At 42.5% G+C, this 18,263-nt stretch overlaps 1 protein-coding gene across 1 annotated transcript in view; it reads right to left on the reverse strand.

The window, feature by feature from the left end:
- The window catches only part of LOC122798064 (C-C chemokine receptor type 4-like), a 103,083-nt gene extending 85,020 nt beyond the window's left edge, over positions 1-18,063 (reverse strand). The window contains exon 1 of the mRNA XM_044066716.1: positions 17,918-18,063. The gene's annotated coding sequence lies outside the window, so the exon portion shown is untranslated. The remainder of the gene's footprint in view (positions 1-17,917) is intronic.
- Between the last annotated feature and the right edge of the window lie 200 nt (positions 18,064-18,263).

Below are 18,263 nucleotides of genomic sequence, written 5' to 3' on the forward strand. Positions count from 1 at the left end.
CTTAAATATCCCTAGTGTTACAGCTTGTTCCGAGTTATTTTTAGCTGTTTGGATTATGTAATTTAGAATATGCTGGTACCTGTACATTGTTTAAAAAGCCCAATGTTGGGAGAGTAGTTAGTGGCTGTGAGAATGTTGCAGTGTTCAATGTTTGCCTGAAGTTTTTAATGTGGGGCCACACACACTAAAGCACATTGTTAATGCTACGCCTATGTTGCATGCTAATGCAAATACTGTTCTGTCGAGGGAATTAGTACGGCTTAAATATCCCTAGTGTTACAGCTTCTTCTGAGTTATTTTTGGCTGTTTGGATTATGTAATTTGGAGGATGATGGAGCCTGATATCTTAATACATGCTAATGTAAACACTGTTCAGCTGTCTAGGTTTATAGTACTGTTTAACTATCCCTGATGTTACGCCTTGTTCTGCAGTTATTATTGACTGTCTGAATTATGCTCTTTGGAGGTTGAGAGAACTTGTGCATTGTTTACCATGCCTAATGTCAGGAGGGTAGTTAATAGCTGTGAGAATGTTGTAAAAGGTGTGGATGTTCGAATGTATACAAATGCACACCCTGTTATGCTACTATTGTTTACCAACAATGTACTGATGCAATGGCTTACCTTTTATCATTGTCCGTACTTATTGTGTTGAAAGGTTTGGAGTGTGGTTAGGGCCTGTGAGAATGTTGCAATGTCCATTGTTTGCTTGGAGTATTTTTAATAGGGGGTCACAGACTGTAAGCACATTGTTCATAGGTTCATAGGTTCATAGGTTCATACTAGGCTATCTGCCCAAGGGCATTTATAAGCCTAGCCCATAGTTATGTGGCTTTCGCCACCCCTTTAGTTTGAATAAAACTATGCCTATCATTTTGCTGTGCCTCTGTCAAGCAGTGACGCTGAAGTAATCCCTGGGGTATATCTGCAATCTCCCATCCATTGGTCAAGATTCCTCTTGAACAAGACCAGAGAGGTGCTCTGCCTCACATGTACCGGGATTTTGTTCCACAGCATAGGGAGTCTCTGGGTGATGAATCTGTCCCTCCAGCACGTTCTATTTATAACCGTGTCAAGGTTTAAGTCTCCGCCCTTGTGGTTCTGAGGGATCTAGATTTTTGAGGTGAAGCATATTCATCAAATCTGGGTTTGACATGGCCTTATATGTCAGGCACAGGTCACCTCTGAGCAAGCGGTATGAGACTGAATAGAGCTGGAGTTCTTTCAGTCGGGCAGCATAAGACATATTTTGAGACCCTTTATCCTTTTGGTGAGGAACTTTGGGGCCTTTCAAGCTGCAGCAGGTGTCTGGTCAGATACATTCCGAACGGGGCATTGTACTCAATCATAGGTCTAATAAGTGATGAGTACAGGGGACGATGACCTCCCTTGATCTAGATGTGAATCCCTTCATGATCAGGTGGGTGATATAGAAGGTTTTCCTAACTACTTTAGCAACATGAGTGTCAAGCGAAGGCTACTGTCAACCTGGGTCCCCAGATCTCTGATGACTTTTTCTGTGCTCAGTGGATTGCCACCTATATGGTAGCTAGGGGTAGCCTTGTTTTTCCCAAAGGGTATGACTATGCATTTTTTGGCGTTTAACTTCAGGCCATGGCTCTGGCACCAGTTATCCATTTCTGTGAGGCCCTTCTGGAGGATATCTGTGTCAGATGTGTTTTCGACTATGGCGCCCAGTTTGCAGTCATCTGCAAACTTTGTCAGCCATAACCCTCCTGTGTTTGCTTGTACTTCAGAAAAGTAGATGCCGAACAAGAGTGGACCCAGGACTGAGCCCTGTGGGACACCACTTGTGACAGGCTTTGAGTCTGACATGGCTCCAGCAACTCTGACCCTGTGGGTTCTGTCACTTAGCCAGTTTGCAACCCATCTTGTGATGTATGGGTTTACATTCAAGCTGATGAGTTTTTCGATGATACCTGAGTGGGGTATTGTGTCGAATGCCTTTGCCAGGTCGAGGTAGGCTGTATGGACTGCCTTTCCCTCATCAATGGCCTTGGTGACTGTCTCGAAAAAGTCAACCAAGTTTAAGAGGCAGGATCTGCCTTTGACAAAGCCAAACTGAGTTGGATCCAAAGTCTGCAAGTTCCCTATGTCTTTATTTATGAGTTCCATTATGGTCCTCTCCATGGCTTTGCAGATAAGGCTTGTCAAGCTAATGGGTGTAATTTCCAGGGTCTGTGGAGGCACCGCCCTTATGAAGTGGGACCACAGTCGCGCCACTCCTTGGGTACGTATCCTGAGGTGAGGCTAAGATTAAACAGCTGTCCTAACTGTGGGTTTAATTCCTCATTGAGTTCATGAAGCACACAGCCGGGGACACCATCTGGTCCCATGGATGCTGTGTTTTTGCCTTAGTGAGGGCAGTTCTCACCTGGGCGTTGGAGATGTTTGGGGGCTACAATCCTCTGGAATAGATATCTCTCCTTTGGGGGAGCGGAAGTTTGCACTGAACCTGTCAGCCAGTATGTTGGCAATGTGTGTAGGTTCAGTAATTTTCACATCATTTTGAACTAATTCTGAGCATATCTGGGAGTTTCCTCCTAGGTTTCTAACATAGCTAAAGAAGGCCTTATGATTCTCTTTAGAGTCCTTGGCGATTTTTCTCTCAAAATTTGCCTTGGATGATTTTATGAGAGCTCTTAGTTTTTACTTATAATGATCAAAGGTGTCTTACCTTTCAAGGATTTTGCTCTATCTTGTAGTAGCTTCCTCCTTTTGTTGTAGAGCTTGTTTATGGCTGGGGTCCACCAGACTGGACGCTTGCCTTTGGTACAGAGAGTCTTAGTTTTGTTTGGGATTGCCTGATCCATGCAGTCCTGTAGGTGCTGGTAGAAGGCATTTGTAAGTGATTCAGCGGTTTGAGTAATGTTTACCACTGGCTCAGGGGCCTTAAAGGAGACCACACTAGTTTTAGAAGTGTGAAATCGGCTTTTGAGAAGTTTTCACTGTGGTCTTTTTGTTTCAGGTGGGGCGGGATGAGGACCTCCAGCGAGATTAGTTTATGATCTGATCTCACCAGTGAGGGGTATACTTCGGTGTTGAACATTTTGATCCCATGTTCGTGATGATGAGATCAAGTATGTTTTCTCCTCTTGTGGGGATGGTGACTAGTTGTTCCATGGCATTTGAGTTTATGAACTCCAGGAATCTTTGGGTTAGAGTGTTCGGGCTTGAGTAGTGTTCCCAGTCTATATTAGGGTAGTTAAAGTCACCTAGTATGATGGTGTTTGGAGATACATTTATCCCTCCAATGTTTTCAGGAAGGCCATGTGAGGTTCCTGAGTTTGAGAGGGTGGCCTGTAACATGCTACAAATTGCAGAGCAGTCTTGCCTATGGTTAATTGCACCTGGATGGTCTCCGATGCATCATGCGTTGCCACCAACCTTGAGGTGTGGGTGTCCTTTATGAATATGGACACCCCTCCTTTCTTGGTGTTGTCCGGATTTTGGGGCGGAACGCATGATATGAGGTGAAACCTGTTAGTGCTGGGGTGCTCTCAGGAGCCTTGAACCAGGTTTCTGTCACAGCACAGACATCGATGTTCTCCATATTGAGAAGGGCCTCGAGTGCGTGCATCTTGAGATTGAGACTTCTGGCATTGAGCAGCATTACCCTTAGTTTTTTCCTTTTTGGTGTTCTAGGGTGGTAGGTTTAGAATTTGAGCCTTGCCTAAAAAGGCACTATGGGGTGGCAAGAGCCTTTGCCAATATCCGGAAGCCCAGGGTGACAGGTGCAAGCCGTCCCTTGGCAGCGTGGCTTGTCCAGCATGTCATCCCAGGCAGACAGACATTGGATCCCCTTTGAATGACACCAGAATTTAAGCCAATTATTAAAGCTGATCATCTTATCACTGTATTGTGGCATCATTCTAGGTGAAGGTAGGATACTGCTCAAGGTCAGGGTCATACCTGCCTGGGCTACATAATCAGAGAGCTCCTCGATGTCCCTTTTCATATAGTCCAAGGAGGTGCGTCTCAGGTCGTTGACACCAGCGTGGACAATGACTGAGTCGTACTTGTACCTGCTGTTGAGAGACCTGAGTGCTTGCGTTATGTGGCGGATTCTAGCGCCTGACAGGCAGCTTACTGTGACCTTCTCTTTACTCAGTCTGGTGGCGGGACGTCAGTGTGTCTGACTATGGAATCACCAATGACAAGTGTGTCTGGCATTTTGTTTGGCCTTAAGGGCTGTGACTGTTTGACACTCTGACTGTGTGGTCTATGTGTTGCATGTGTTGGGTCGTGAGGTGGTAGTTGTTTGGGTGTCTGCTTTGGTGGCCTCTGCTGTTTTGGTAAATTTTGATCAGAGCCTCAGTATGTCTTTGTGTGAGTATGTGTATGATTTGAAGTTGTGATGGTACCATGTGTGACTGGGTATGTATTGTGTGTGGTTACCTTCTCCTCCTGTCTGGTCTTGCCAGTCCTATGTTGAGAGAGCTCAGCCTCCAGTTTGGCCGTATAGTTGCATCTCTCGCATGTATTTGTGTTTTGTGGGAGAAGGAGAGGATTGTCTGTGTACATGAGGCAGTTGAAACATTGCCTCAATATTCCCAGGTTCACCAGTTGAGCTGGAGAGGACACTAGCAACTGATCCCTCGACATACTAGAAGTAGTAGATAAAGAGACTTTCAAAGGACTCCGGGGGAAGTGGGTTTTAGGCTGGTGGGGTACTATTTATGCTATGCCTTTTTGTTTTCACTTCATCCAGAATTCTGCCTAGACTTGGGGGGGGGGGGGTTAAGAATTCCGCAGAATGTACTGATATCTTTATGCCTGCTAATGCAAACACTGTTCTGCTATCTGTTTATAGTGCTGTCCAACTGTTCTTCATATGCTTTGTTGCAATGACTTATTTTTATGGTCCATAGCTATTGAAAGTTTGGGAGTGTGGGTAGGACCTGTGAGAATGTGGCAGTGTCCATTGTTTGGAGTTTTTTTTGTAATGGGGAGTGTCAGACTGTAAGCACATTGGTAATTTTTTTCACTTTGTCCAAAATTGTGCCGAGATGGGGGGGTAAGAATTCCACAGAATGTACTGATGTCTCTAATGCATACTACTGCAAACACTGCTCTGCTATCCAAGTTTTTTGGCTGTCTGAATTAAGTTGACAATTTTAGGAGGTTGACGGGGCCTGTGAAAATTGTGTCCAGATGTTTGTTTTTTAGCCTGTTCTCTCTCAGTGATTGCATAGCACAATGTGGACAGTTGAGGCTACTAACAGAAATTGACTTCTTGTTTCATACTCTCCACGTAATGCATGGTACATTCCTTAGATTTATGCTTTTGTACACTGATCCTGTGCTAAGAGGGGTTGTGGGAATGTCAGTCTCCCAGTCTGTGTGCCACTTCATCCTTCACACATGAGGTTGTCTAGCAAATCCATGATTTCACTCCTTTGTTCAAAAAATTATTTTGATTTGTTCAAGTCTGCTAAGAGATTGAGAGGGAGTGGGCATGTGTAGTCTGTATTGTACCGTAACATTTGTCTTGCCTCAATTTGGTGTGTTCTCCTTCAAACTTGTGCCTCTCCTAGTCATTAGTTCTTTCAGACTTTAGTCTAAGAAGCTTGTAATATCAGTCTTTTGCATCATCTGTGGCCACTTCACATGTTTAGGGGGATGACAGGAGAAGAATTGTGTAGAAAAAGCTGACGTTCACCTCTAGTGATAGATATCTAACATGAAACTGTAACCTGGGCCTCTCATTACTTGTTTGTGCCTACTGGTTAGTCATTTTTCAGTCTTTCTGCCTGCAGTGCAATAGACTGTCAATGAAAGCCATTAAGCATTTTTAATAACAGTATGACCAAAGGACTCTGTATATGTAGTAATTCTGCTTTACTTCCATTCCCAGTTAGAGATGAAGCGCACATATTTGTCAGGAGCAGCAAAAAGAAAGCTTCAGCAGCAGAGAAATGAGGATGCAAAGAGACAGGGTTCCATTATGAAATTTTTCTGTGACTCATCAGTGAGGGGAGATTCAGGAAAAAGTCTGCCTTCAGGACAACACAATGGTTTTGCATTACAGTCTGACCACTGTGAGGCCAGCATCCTTTCACTAGAAAGTAACAACTTTCTTGCGGCCACACCACAGGCTACTTCCTGTGGACCTACAGCCATTACCATGGGTGAAAGCACGGCAGCAAATGCAGACTCACCTGAGGTGTTGCCTGGATCACCAGACTTTGATACAGAAGGAGCCCATACTTCCATAGTGACAGATGTGGCCTATGACTTGCAGGGAGTGTCGGGTACATCTTTGGAGGATCTAGGGACTTGGCCAGACTTGATTAGGGATGAGTTTAGGGTAGCTGCCATTCAGCATGGACCTGTGCAAGTGGTGTTAACACAGTTCCCAGTCAATGAGCAGAAAAGAAGATTTACATCTGAGAACTACTTCCATGTGCTGCCTAATGGAGCGAGCAAAACGCACTTGGCTGACATATTCGGTCTCAAAGGATGCACTATTTTGCTTTCCATGCAAATTGTTTGGACATTCTAACCATCTTCTCAGGTCAGGTGGTTACAAAGCATGGAGAGAGATGTCCAAAGCTTTACACAGCCATGACAGAGCACCAGAGCATATGGCATGCATGATGAAGTGGAAGGAACTGGACAACAGAATAAAGAGTAGGCAGACTATGGATGATAAGAGGCAAGCAGTGGTTGAAAAGGAGATAACTTACTGGCGTGGTGTTAGAACGCATTATTGCTGTTGTCCAGTACTTGGCAGAACGGAACATGGCATTCCGTGGTACAACTGATGCCCTGGACACCTATGGCAATGGCAACTTCTTAGGTCAAGTGTAACTTTTGTCACAGTTTGACCCTGTTATGGCTGAACATTTGCGTCGTATTCGTAATAAAGAGATAATGGATCACTATCTTGGGAAGGACATACAGAATGAAGTTATCCAGTTGATTGCAAATGCTATCTTAAGGATCATAGTAGGGAAGGTGAAGGACACTAGGTACTTTTCTGTGATTCTTGATTGCACGCCAGATATCAGCAATCAAGAGCAAATGACTGTAGTAGTTCGGTATGTGGACATTTCACAGACTGTAGCCACAGTTGAGGAACATTTTCTGGGATTTGTGCCTGTGAATGACACAACTGGGGCAGGACTGACAGAAGCTCTTCTTCAGACTCTTCAAAATCATCAACTGGACATTAATGACTGTCGAGGACAAGGATATGACAATGGCAGCAAGATGAAGGGAAACGCTGGACTGCAGGCCCGGATAAAACATATGAATTCAAGGACTTTTTTGTGCTGTGTGCCTGCCATAATTTAAATCTTATAGTTAGTGATGGAGCACATTCATCAGTACAGGCAGTGTCATTCTTTGGATGTCTGCAGAACATTTACGTACTCTGTTCAGCATCAACAAACAGATGGCAGATCTTAAACGGCACACAAATGTCACTGTGAAGCCACTGTCGGAGACTCGCTGGGAATGCAGGATAGACTCTGTCAAGGCAGTAAGATTTCAGTTGAAGGGAGTCATTGAGGCATTACAGGAGATAGGGGAAGCAGTACGTACAAATGATGCTGCAACATATCAACAAGCAAGAGGACTGTGCTCAGAACTTATGTCATACCAGTTCATTGTATGTTTAGTGGTTTGGTATGATGTGCTGACAGAGGTAAATCGTGCAAGCAAAGTTCTGCAGAGTCCATCTGTTGATATTTCAACATGTGTCAAAGTGCTGGCATCCACTATGGACCTGCTTAAGAATTACAGAGAAACAGGATTTCAACATGCCATGGGCGAAGCCTCCAAGATAGCAGAAGAACTGGATGTTGGCACCACATTTCAAGAAAAGGGACGAAGGAAAGTAAAACGGTTCTTTGACTATGAAGGAGAAGATGAGACTGTACAGGATCCAGCGATAAAATTATGTGTAGAGTTCTTCAATGTGCTGCTGGACACAACAATCCAATCGTTTACTGACCGGTTTCAGCAGCTTTCCGAGTTTGATAAGGCCTTTGGATTTTTATCAAATATTAAAGCCTTGAGTGATGTTGCAGAAGATACACTGCTGCAACACTGCAAGGCTCTGAAAGAACAACTGGCTGACAGAATAAGTGGCCACTGTGATATTGATGACTCTGACCTTGGACACGAACTTAAAAGCCTTTCTCGAATGATTGATAATGAATCGTCACCACTGACTGTGTTAAATTTCCTTATTCGCAACCACTTGCAAGATATATATATAAATACTTATGTTTCAATGCGCATTTATTTGACTGCACCTGTTACAGTGGCTACTGCAGAACGCAGCTTTTCAAAGTTGAAACTCATAAAGACATACCTGCGTTCATCAATGAGTCAGGAGAGACTTTCAGGCTTAGCTGTGCTCTCAATTGAGCATGAAGTGGGACGAAGTGTATCACATGGCAGCCTCATTGAAGATTTTGTCCGGAAGAAAATTCGTAAGATCCCAGTAAAACTGTAGATTAGGTATGTGCTCATATTTCCTTTCCAGTAATCTTTTATAATGCTGTCAGGCAGTAATTTCAGGTAGTACCTTAGTCTGGCTTGTATGCTGTGTATTCACTGTTTTTGTTTACGTACCTCCAACAGGTAGGACCATGAGGATGGAACTAGCAGGATGTTAGGCAAAGGCAGCTAGGATCAGCTGGACTCGGAGTGGCAGGACTTGTCAGGAGCAGAAGGACTCATGTGGAGTGGCAGGGTAGTGGCAGGACTCATCAGGATGGTATGACAGTTGGGAGCAGCAAGACTCTTCAAGGGCTAGGACAGAAGCGAAGGAAGAACAGACAAGTGGCAGCACAGTTGGGAGCAGCAAGACTCTTCAAGGGCTAGGACAGAAGCGAAGGAAGAACAGACAAGTGGCAGCAGTCAGAAGCTGAAGAGGTAAATGCATATGGAAGATGAATGCCACTTTGGTATTCATCTTTTTCTTTCTGGGTTTGAGTCTGCCTGTGTCAGACTTACTAATCCCCATTACTCTCATGTGCATGGGTTTGAGTCTGCCTCAGGCTCAGTAATCCCCATGGCTTTCCCTTGTATGTTGTCTGTAGTCTTTTCTGTGTCCCATAGCTGTGTTGTGTACATCTGCAGTGTGACTGTTCATGTCAGTAATTGTGTGGGTGTTAATGTTCAGTCTTGCTGTAGTGCTGTCTTTTATCATGTGTGTGGGAGTCTGTGTCTCTGTCTCGGGGTCAGTCTGTGTGTGTGTGTGGGTCTGTGTCTCTGTCTCTGTGTGTGGGAGTGTGTGTGTGTGAGTCTGTGTGTGTGTGTGTGGGAGTCTGTGTGTGTGGGAGTCTCTGTATCTGTCTGTCTGTGTGTGGGAGTCTCTGTGTGTGTGTGGGAGTCTCTCTGTGTGTGTGGGAGTCTCTGTGTGTGTGTGGGAGTCTCTGTGTGTGGGAGTCTCTGTGTGTGGGAGTCTCTGTGTGTGGGAGTATCTGTGTGTGGGAGTCTCTGTGTGTGGGAGTCTCTGTCTCTGCCTGTGTGTGTGTGTGTGTGTGTGTGTGTGTGTGTGTGTGTGTGTGTGTGTGTGTGTGTGTGTGTGTGTGTGTGTGTGTGTGTGTGTGGGAGTCTCTGTCTTTGTGTGTGTGTGGAGTCTCTGTCTCTGTGTGTGTGGGAGTCTGTGTCTCTGTGTGTGGGAGTCTGTGTCTCTGTGTGTGGGAGTCTGTGTCTCTGTCTCTCTGTGTGTGGGAGTCTGTGTCTCTGTCTCTCTGTGTGTGGGAGTCTGTGTCTCTGTCTCTCTGTGTGGGAGTCTGTGTCTCTGTCTCTCTGTGTGGGAGTCTGTGTCTCTGTCTCTCTATGTGGGAGTCTGTGTCTCTGTCTCTCTGTGTGGGAGTCTGTGTCTGGGAGTCTGTGTACCTCTGTGGGACTGGCTACCTTGATGCAGTACAGAGGCTTGTCGTAATGTAACAACATTGCTACTAAATGCCAGTCAATGTGGGTGTCTTTGGGGAGTCAGTGTAGGTGTCTGTGTACCTCTTTGGGACTGGATACCTTGATGCAGTACAGAGGCTTGTCATAATGTAACATTGCTACTAAATGCCAGCTGTAGCTCTTTATCTCATGGCACAAAATCTGGACAAAGCCACAGAAAATGGGTTTCCAGCCCCAAAGATCTGGGCAAATTTTAAATATTGCTGTTATAAACTGAATGTTAGAATAAAAGGTCTTGCCATAGATGTTCTGAAGGGTATAAACTGAAATGCCTGTCATTTAATGAATTCAGTCATCAATGATTGCCACAAAAACAGACCAAACAAGAGTCACATCTGGACATTCTTTGAAAATCTGGGCAGTTGAGTATCCAGTCAGTGTCTGCATCTGTGAGTGGCAACCTTGCTGTGGTACAGGGATTTCATAATGTCACATTGGTACTCGATGCCAGTCAGTGTGTGCACCTGTGAGTTGCTACCTTGTCATGTGCACCTGAGTCACTACCTTGCTGTGGTACAGGGGTTTATCAGGATTGTAACATTGGCACTAAATGCTAGTCAGTGTGTGCACACCTGTGAGTAGCTACCGTGCTGTGGTACAGGGGGTTGTCTTAGTGCAACATTGGTATTGTGTCAGTCAGTGTGTACCTGTGATTAGCTACCGTACTGTAGTACAGAAGTTTATCATAATGTAACCTTGGTACTAAATGCCAGTCTGGGCTTGGCACATAAATTCTTAATGATCTGAATGTAGTGACACTAGTGGTTAAATGGTGCTGGATGAGCTTGACAGGGAAGGAGGTGCAATAGCAATGTGGTCACGCTTCATGTTCTCTTGAGTAGGGCCCCCAACTTGAACCTTGCTGGGGGCCCCCAAAATGCTAGCACCGGCCCTGTATGGGATTAGCATGGTTTAAGGCTGCAGGGACTCCAGTGCTGGTTAAATAGAGATTGAATATGTGAGTTAGTGGCTTTTGGATTTTCTCTGTTGCCAGTTTAAGGAAAGTTGAATGTAGGGAGTAAGTTTTAGGAGATCTGGTTTCTTCAGTGGTTATTGCTGAGAAGTGAAATGTGGCCACATTATCATTTAGGTGTAGCTGAGAAGGTGAGATATCCACGGTGATGGTGCTGCGGTAGCGTTGTCGCCTCACAGTAAGACGCTGACCGGTTACATTCTCAGTTACTGTGTGGTGACAATGATGTGCGTGAATGGGCAATTCTCCCCCATCTTTACTCATTCGTTGAAGGTTGTGCATTAGGGCTGGCAACTCAGCACGTAAAAATCAACTGCCAATCATTAGCGGATCGGAGTTCCGCTGTGGCGACCTCTAACCGGGAAAAGCCGAAAGACACAACAAGAGCTGAGAAGGTGAGATAGCAGTCCCCGTGACAGGGTAGAAGCAATTTCAGAAGTTTCTTTTATGGTAGATAAGAGGAAGTTTTGAATGCATTAGAAAAAGTATCAGTTTTGTTGACTCTGATTGTCGCTAGAGGAAGACGAGACAGTTATTCTTCCGGTGAGCTGCTTTAGTTCCTTCCAGACATGTTTGGGTTAGAAAGAAAAGTGTTTTGTTTCTAAAATATAATGCCTTAGCAATATTTGTGGTTATCCTAATAGTTCTTTTTTTTTACTGAAGATGTTTTTGAAATGAAAGTGGTTACTTAGCTTATTTGGGAAGCATTTCACATTGTATATTGACTGTGGAGTATTTGCTAAGAGTAACTCAATAAATGAGTCTCTGAATTTGTATTTTGTCTGATAAGTGTTTTTCTTAGCTTGTGGAGGTTGGACTATGAGAAAAATGTTTCTACTTTTATTTGACACCATATCTGTTAAAGTCTTCTAGTATTATTATACTGTGATTTCTTTTTTTATTATTATATTTGATAGAGTAGTCTGGAATATTTTTATGGAGGAAGGTGGGGAATGTAGACAACAGCCAGGCAAAGTTTGATGTGGTTCCAAGTGCTTAGGGTGATTAGGTACTGATCTGAATCTGTTTCTGCTTTATTAAAACAATTTGCAAATGGAAGAATCTTACATTTCACATAGTCACATCTTTCCTCTACCAGTCCTGTGATAAGGCCTGTTATCAAAATAAATGTCATAAATATCAGTTTAAATAGGTAGGTGGCAGTTGGGTGCTTTTAGCCCGGTTTACGTCATAGTTAAAATGTGTAGATTGTTATCTGAGATTCAGGCCTCTATACCACTAAGCTTATTATAAATGCTTTATGGACATAAATGGTATACTTTTAGTTGTTTTGGCTTGCCTGTAAGCTATGTGGAACGTTGATCACTGGAAGGGGAGTGCTTATCACATTGCTGGGGGTTGTTGGTGTTACAAATGATTGCTTTAATATTTGTTAAAGGAATGGGTGTTGTTTATGTATTTGTTATCTTCTGACCTGTCATTCCAACTAGGCTATTGGCCTATTTTCAGGGGACACCCAAGGTATAGTTATAGTACTAGGGAAATTTTACCAGATATCAGAAAAATTCCACCACTCTATTCAATAGGTGCAGTGGGATATCTTACATCCACCTGAGCTACTACCAACTCAAGCAGATGGGACTTCAGTTTAACAAGTTTATATAAGTTTATACTCTGTTTATAGAAGGGATGGCACACTAAGGCCTGCTAGATTTGACATTTTCATTGCTTTCCCAGTTGAAGTGGAAGAGTCATATTTATTAATTTATTTTGGACGGAATGAGTCAGATTTATTTATTCTTTATGTTATATCAGTTGTGTTTATGTTTTAAGGTCATGTTTAGTTATTTGTGGCGTTGTGTATGTGGGCTTTTCTTGTCACTGTAGTATATGCTTTCTATTATATTATGTGATGTTTTCCTGTTATAGTCTCTAGGAATGTGCATCTAGTTTGGTTTATTTTTGTTAAGATCATGTAATCAACCTGATCAATATGATCAAAATGTACATATTGTGCATATTTTTAAATATATATAATTTATCCACATCAAAGGATAAAAAGGTCACACAGACAAACCATACAGTAAACCAGCAAGAAAAACTCAGCCAGGCTAAAGTTTTCACTGTTTAATACTTTAAACATTCTGTAAATAAGGCCTATGGGATACATGCAGATGACCCATTAAGGACATGTAGTGTTTCAGCTATATGGCTTCTGAATGCTCTTGACGTTTTACTTTTTAAATCTTACAGGTACATTCAGACCAACAAAGCCAAACCCAATAGGTGTGGACAATCATCTGCCTTTAGTGACCTCTTCAGCAAAGCATAAATACATTGTTTGTCTGTACTTTAGAAACACATAGCTTCAAATCATGCCTGATGACAAAAACCCAGCCAAGCTACAGTTTTCAGTGTACAATACCTTAAAACCTCCTGTAATGGTGGCGCAATTAATTTATACAAGTGACCCCTTAAGGACATACAATGTTTCAGCTATGCACATTCAGAAGCCATGTAGCTGAAACACTGTATGTCCTCAAGAGGTAATTTGCATATATCCTACTGGACTCCATTACAGGAGTTTTAAGGTATGACACAGGGAAAACTATTTATTTTTTATGCTATATGTGTTTTTCAGAACTGTAACGTGGGCAAGGTGCACACAGCAGCTGTTCCAGGTGCAAGCTGTTAGGGTCATGATCATCAGGTGTCAGTGGTGTGGGAGTGCAGTACCAGTACTGATTTAGGAAGCTGCAAGGATATCATGTCTCATAAATGAATATCAATACTGCATTTGTGGTCACAACTGCAGCTGTCAAGCACTTATTGTGTGGTGAGCTAAGGAGACCTTTTTTCTTTATTTCTTTATTTTAATTTTATTTTTTTTTTATTTTTTTTTAAGTTTTTGTTCCTCAAATTTGAGTTGAGGAGTTGAAGAGGTGAGAGTTTTGGGGATTTACAGACTATGCCAAATGAACTAGCTGCAGTTCTGGTGTGTTTATTCCACATCCTTTTTTGGGGGGGGTTAAAGGTTAGTGTGTGTGTGTGTGTGTGTGTGTGTGTGTGTGTGTGTGTGTGGATAGCTGCATAGAGAGATATAGATATATTGTGCCTTTAAACAAAGGTTTTCTATCTCCCCTTCTTGGAACAATTGAAATAAGTGCATATTACTACAAACCTTAACACATTATCCGAGCACCGCTCATCTACCTGTAAAGTAGTATTTGCAAATAAAGAGATGTCTTTAGACAAAAAGTAGCTTTGAGAGTCCTGCTTTCATTTTTAACCACCTTTCTGTTGTGTGATATTGCAAAGGATCTTTCCACCACTACTGCTAGTTTTTTTCCTGTAAGCCATGAGTTTTTAGACTGATGAGGTTTTTCACAGAGGTATTTTGCATAAATACTGGTTATATATATATAAATGTATGTGTGTGTGTGTGTGTGTGTGTGTGAGTCCTTGACTAAAGACTGAATGCTTACAAGAGGAAATGTTAAATCAGTCACATTGCCATAAACCTTGAAGCTCAAACCTTATGGGCCATTATTATGAGGGATTGCAGTACAGTGGGAATTTGTGTTATTGGAGTGCAATATCATAGTTTTATATATAATTACCAGGATTTTTGTAGGCATCCTGGCAAAATGTTCGAGCTTCTGGGTTTTTGGCATTCTTGGATTTTATGCTTTAACATTTGCTGGTGTAAGCACTGGATCTTTAACCAGAGACCCATACATATATAGGATCATAGGATCATTGGCGATTACTAAGCTAATGGCTCTGGGGCCCTTACAAGCCTAGCCAAGAGTTTATCCACAGAAAATAAACCACAATCAGCACCTGTCACCCCTGTCAATGAGGGACACAGGTGGAACCCTGGGACAAATTTGTGGTTGCCCATCCATTCATCAAGGTTGCGCTTGAAGAAGGTCAGTGACGTACTTTGCTTGACGTGTATGGGGAGTCTATTCCAGAGATGGGGCAGGCTCTGGGAGACAAACCTGTCTCTTCAGCAGGTTTTGTTAATGTCACATATTAGATTTAAGCTTTTTGATCAGGTACTATGCGAGGAGTTAGACTTATGGATATGGAGCATCTCTAATAGAACAGAGTCTAAAATTGCCTTGTAGGTGAGACACAGGTCACCTCTGAGCAATCTATACAATACAGAGTAGAGTGATTGTGATTTGAGTCTGTCCACATAGGACAAGTGTTAGAGGCCATGGATTCTCTTTGTGAGGTATTTCTGTGGCCTTTCCAGTTGGTGCAGGTGTTTGGAGAGGTACATACCAAATGGGGCGTTGTACTCAATTACTTTCCTAATGAGGGAGGAGTACAGAGAGGTAATAACCTCTTTTTTTCTGGATGCAAGCCCTTTACGTATAAGATGAACCAAGTAAAAGGCTTTTCTGACCACTGCCGCTACATGATGGGCAAATGTGAGATTGTTGTCAACTTGTGTACCCAGGTCTCTCACCACAGGTTGTATGCTTAGTGGGTTTCCGCTAATATGGTAATCGATAGAGGCCTTGTTTTTGCCAAATGGTATAATAATACATTTTTTTGCATTTAACTTAAGGCCATGACTTCGGCACCAGTCATTTGTTGCTGTGAGACCCTCCTGAAGTATGTTAACATCATTTGGGGAGTCAATGACAGCACCCAACTTACAGTCGTCTGCAGACTTGGTTAGCCACAGGCCTTTTGTCTTTGCCTGGGCCTCTGAGAAGTAGATGCCAAATAATAGGGGTCCCAGAACAGATCCCTGGGGGACATCACTATTGACAGGTCTGCAATCAGAGGTAGTGGCACCTATTTTGACCTTGTGGGCCCTATCAGTGAGTCAGTTGGCCACTCACCTGATGAGATACAGATTTACACCAGCTTTTCGATGATGCCCAAGTGGGGAATTGCATCAAAGGCTTTGGCCAAGTCAAGGTAAGGTGTGTGTAGTGACTTTCCCTCATCCAGTAACTTGGTGACAGTCTCAAAAAAGTCAACCAGGTTCAACAGGCAAGATCTGCCCTTGACGAATCTGAACTGGGTGGGGTCAAGGACTTGGAGAATGCCTTTGTCCTTGTTATGAGGTCCATAATAATACGCTTCATGGCCTTACAGATCAGACTCGTCAAGCTAATGGGTGATAGTTACTAGAGTCAGTAGTGGCACCACCTTTGTGCAAATGGATGACAATGGCAGTTCTCAACGCTGCTGGAATGAAGTCTGTACTTAGGCTATGGTTGAATAGGGTGCTCAATAGTGAGGCTAGTTCTTGATGGAGACGTTGCTGCAGAATACAGCTTGGGATACTATCAGGTCCCATGGAAGCTGTGCTCTGGGCCTTTAAGACTTGATCTACAGAGATGTGAGGTGCGGGGCAAGTATCGGGGACGTCAAATGTGCCTTTAGGGAGGAACAGGGGGATGAAGTGTGCTCTGAACCTATCTGCTGCCAGGTTCGCTAAGTCAACAGGATCAGTGTAAGTGGCACCGTTAAGAACTAATTCGGAAAAAAACCTGTGCTTTGCCATGGAGGTTTCTGATGTAACTGAAAAAGGCTTTGTTTCAGAGGATAGTTTCGATTTCATAATCGGCTTTGGAGGTTTTCAGTAGTGATCTAATTTGCTTCTTGAGGCTAAGGAGGGAGTTTTTCCAATTAGGAATTTGTCCTTTTAACCCTTGGACAAGAGTTTCTTTCTTTTACTGTAAGGGTTGTTGATAGAGGATGTCCACCAGACAGGTTTTTGTTTCCTTGAGGAGCAGGTTTTAGTTCTGTTGGGTATGGCTGAGTCCATGAAGTTGTATAGGTGCTTGTATACTGCATTGGCATACTGTTCAGCATATTTGTCTGCATCCTCTGAGGGGGGGGGCAGTGGTGGGAAGCTACTGATACCCTCCCTTAGAAGGTTGTAGTCAGTTTTTGAGAAGTTTTTTAGCCAAGTGGGGGATTGGATGAGATAGGCACTTCAAATGAGACAGACCAATCATCTGATCTCACCAGCAAAGAACTTACTATGAGGGTGGTGCAGCAGTCACCCATGTTGGTGCGAACCAAGTCTAGAATGCTATCTGTCCTTGTGGGGGATGATACAAGCTTGTCTAGCGAATTAGAATTGATGAAATCAAAGAATCGTTGGGTGAGTGCATTAGAGCAGGAATAGTTCACCCAGTTTATGGTGGGGTAGTTGAAGTCACCAAGGATCAGATTGCTACGGGGTACCTTGATGGTCTCAAGTTGGACCAGGTAGGAAGAGTAGGTGTCCTGAGTCATGGAGGGGGGTCTATAGCTGGCTATGACTTGGTTGGGTGTCTTATATATATATATGTATATATATATATATTGAGAAGAGACATAATCAGTATTTTTTTTATTTAGCTTTGTTTAACTTTATAAATATATTATTACAATGGAAGATGATATATTAACAGTTCTTTTAGTTCCTAAGAATGTTAGCATTTTTCTGATTAATTTGTGTAATGGAACAGCTGTCCTCTTAAGTATTTACCTTGTTTAAGTCAATTTCCCTCCGTCTTCTATTTAATTTCTGGCTTGAATTAATGATCTGTGCGCACTGATGAAGCCCCTTTTCCTGAGAGAAACTTGGTTTGCTGATGTGATTTTGGTGGTGCTCTCCTAAATAAATTGTAATATCTGAGTAGTAAGGTGCTGTTTTTTTTTAAATTCGGTATTTATAGACTGTTATAGATGAGTATTGAAGTGGGTGGTAGCTTTGTACACCTTCTTGTTTGTGTGTGTATACATATATATATATATATATATATATATATATATATATATATATACACACATATATATTATAAATACATATTATAGCTATATATCTGTGTGTGTGTGTGTGTGTGTGTATAATATATATATATATATATATATATATATATATATATATATATATATATATATATATTTTTTTTTTTTTTTTTTTTGCTTTAGCTATATGGATATATATAGATATAATGCAAAGTATCGCACAACGGCATGTTGAAAATGCATCAGCAAACTTACCGCAGCAAACCTTGGAAGATGGTGTTTAGCAAGGGTGTTGCACGGAGGGTAATTCCTTCTTAGCCATTTCAGTGGATTGACACAGCATGAGCCGATGACTGATGATGCATGAGTTGATAATATATACCTTGCACATTCAAAACACAAAAATGTAAACATACACCCTAAATATGTTATTCCTCTTAAAATAAACTCTACTCAGCTCAAACCAACACTTCTCCTAGTAACAACAAAGTAAAACAAAATAAAACCTAAAATGAAATATAAACCATGCTACTCATTCATGTCAGTATAAACTATGACTTCAAACATTCCAGACACAAAATACATACACACAACTCTCATC

The sequence above is a fragment of the Protopterus annectens genome, chromosome 3.part1, assembly GCF_019279795.1.
Source record: "Protopterus annectens isolate FY-2018-M chromosome 3.part1, PAN1.0, whole genome shotgun sequence".
NCBI lineage: Eukaryota > Metazoa > Chordata > Ceratodontiformes > Protopteridae > Protopterus > Protopterus annectens.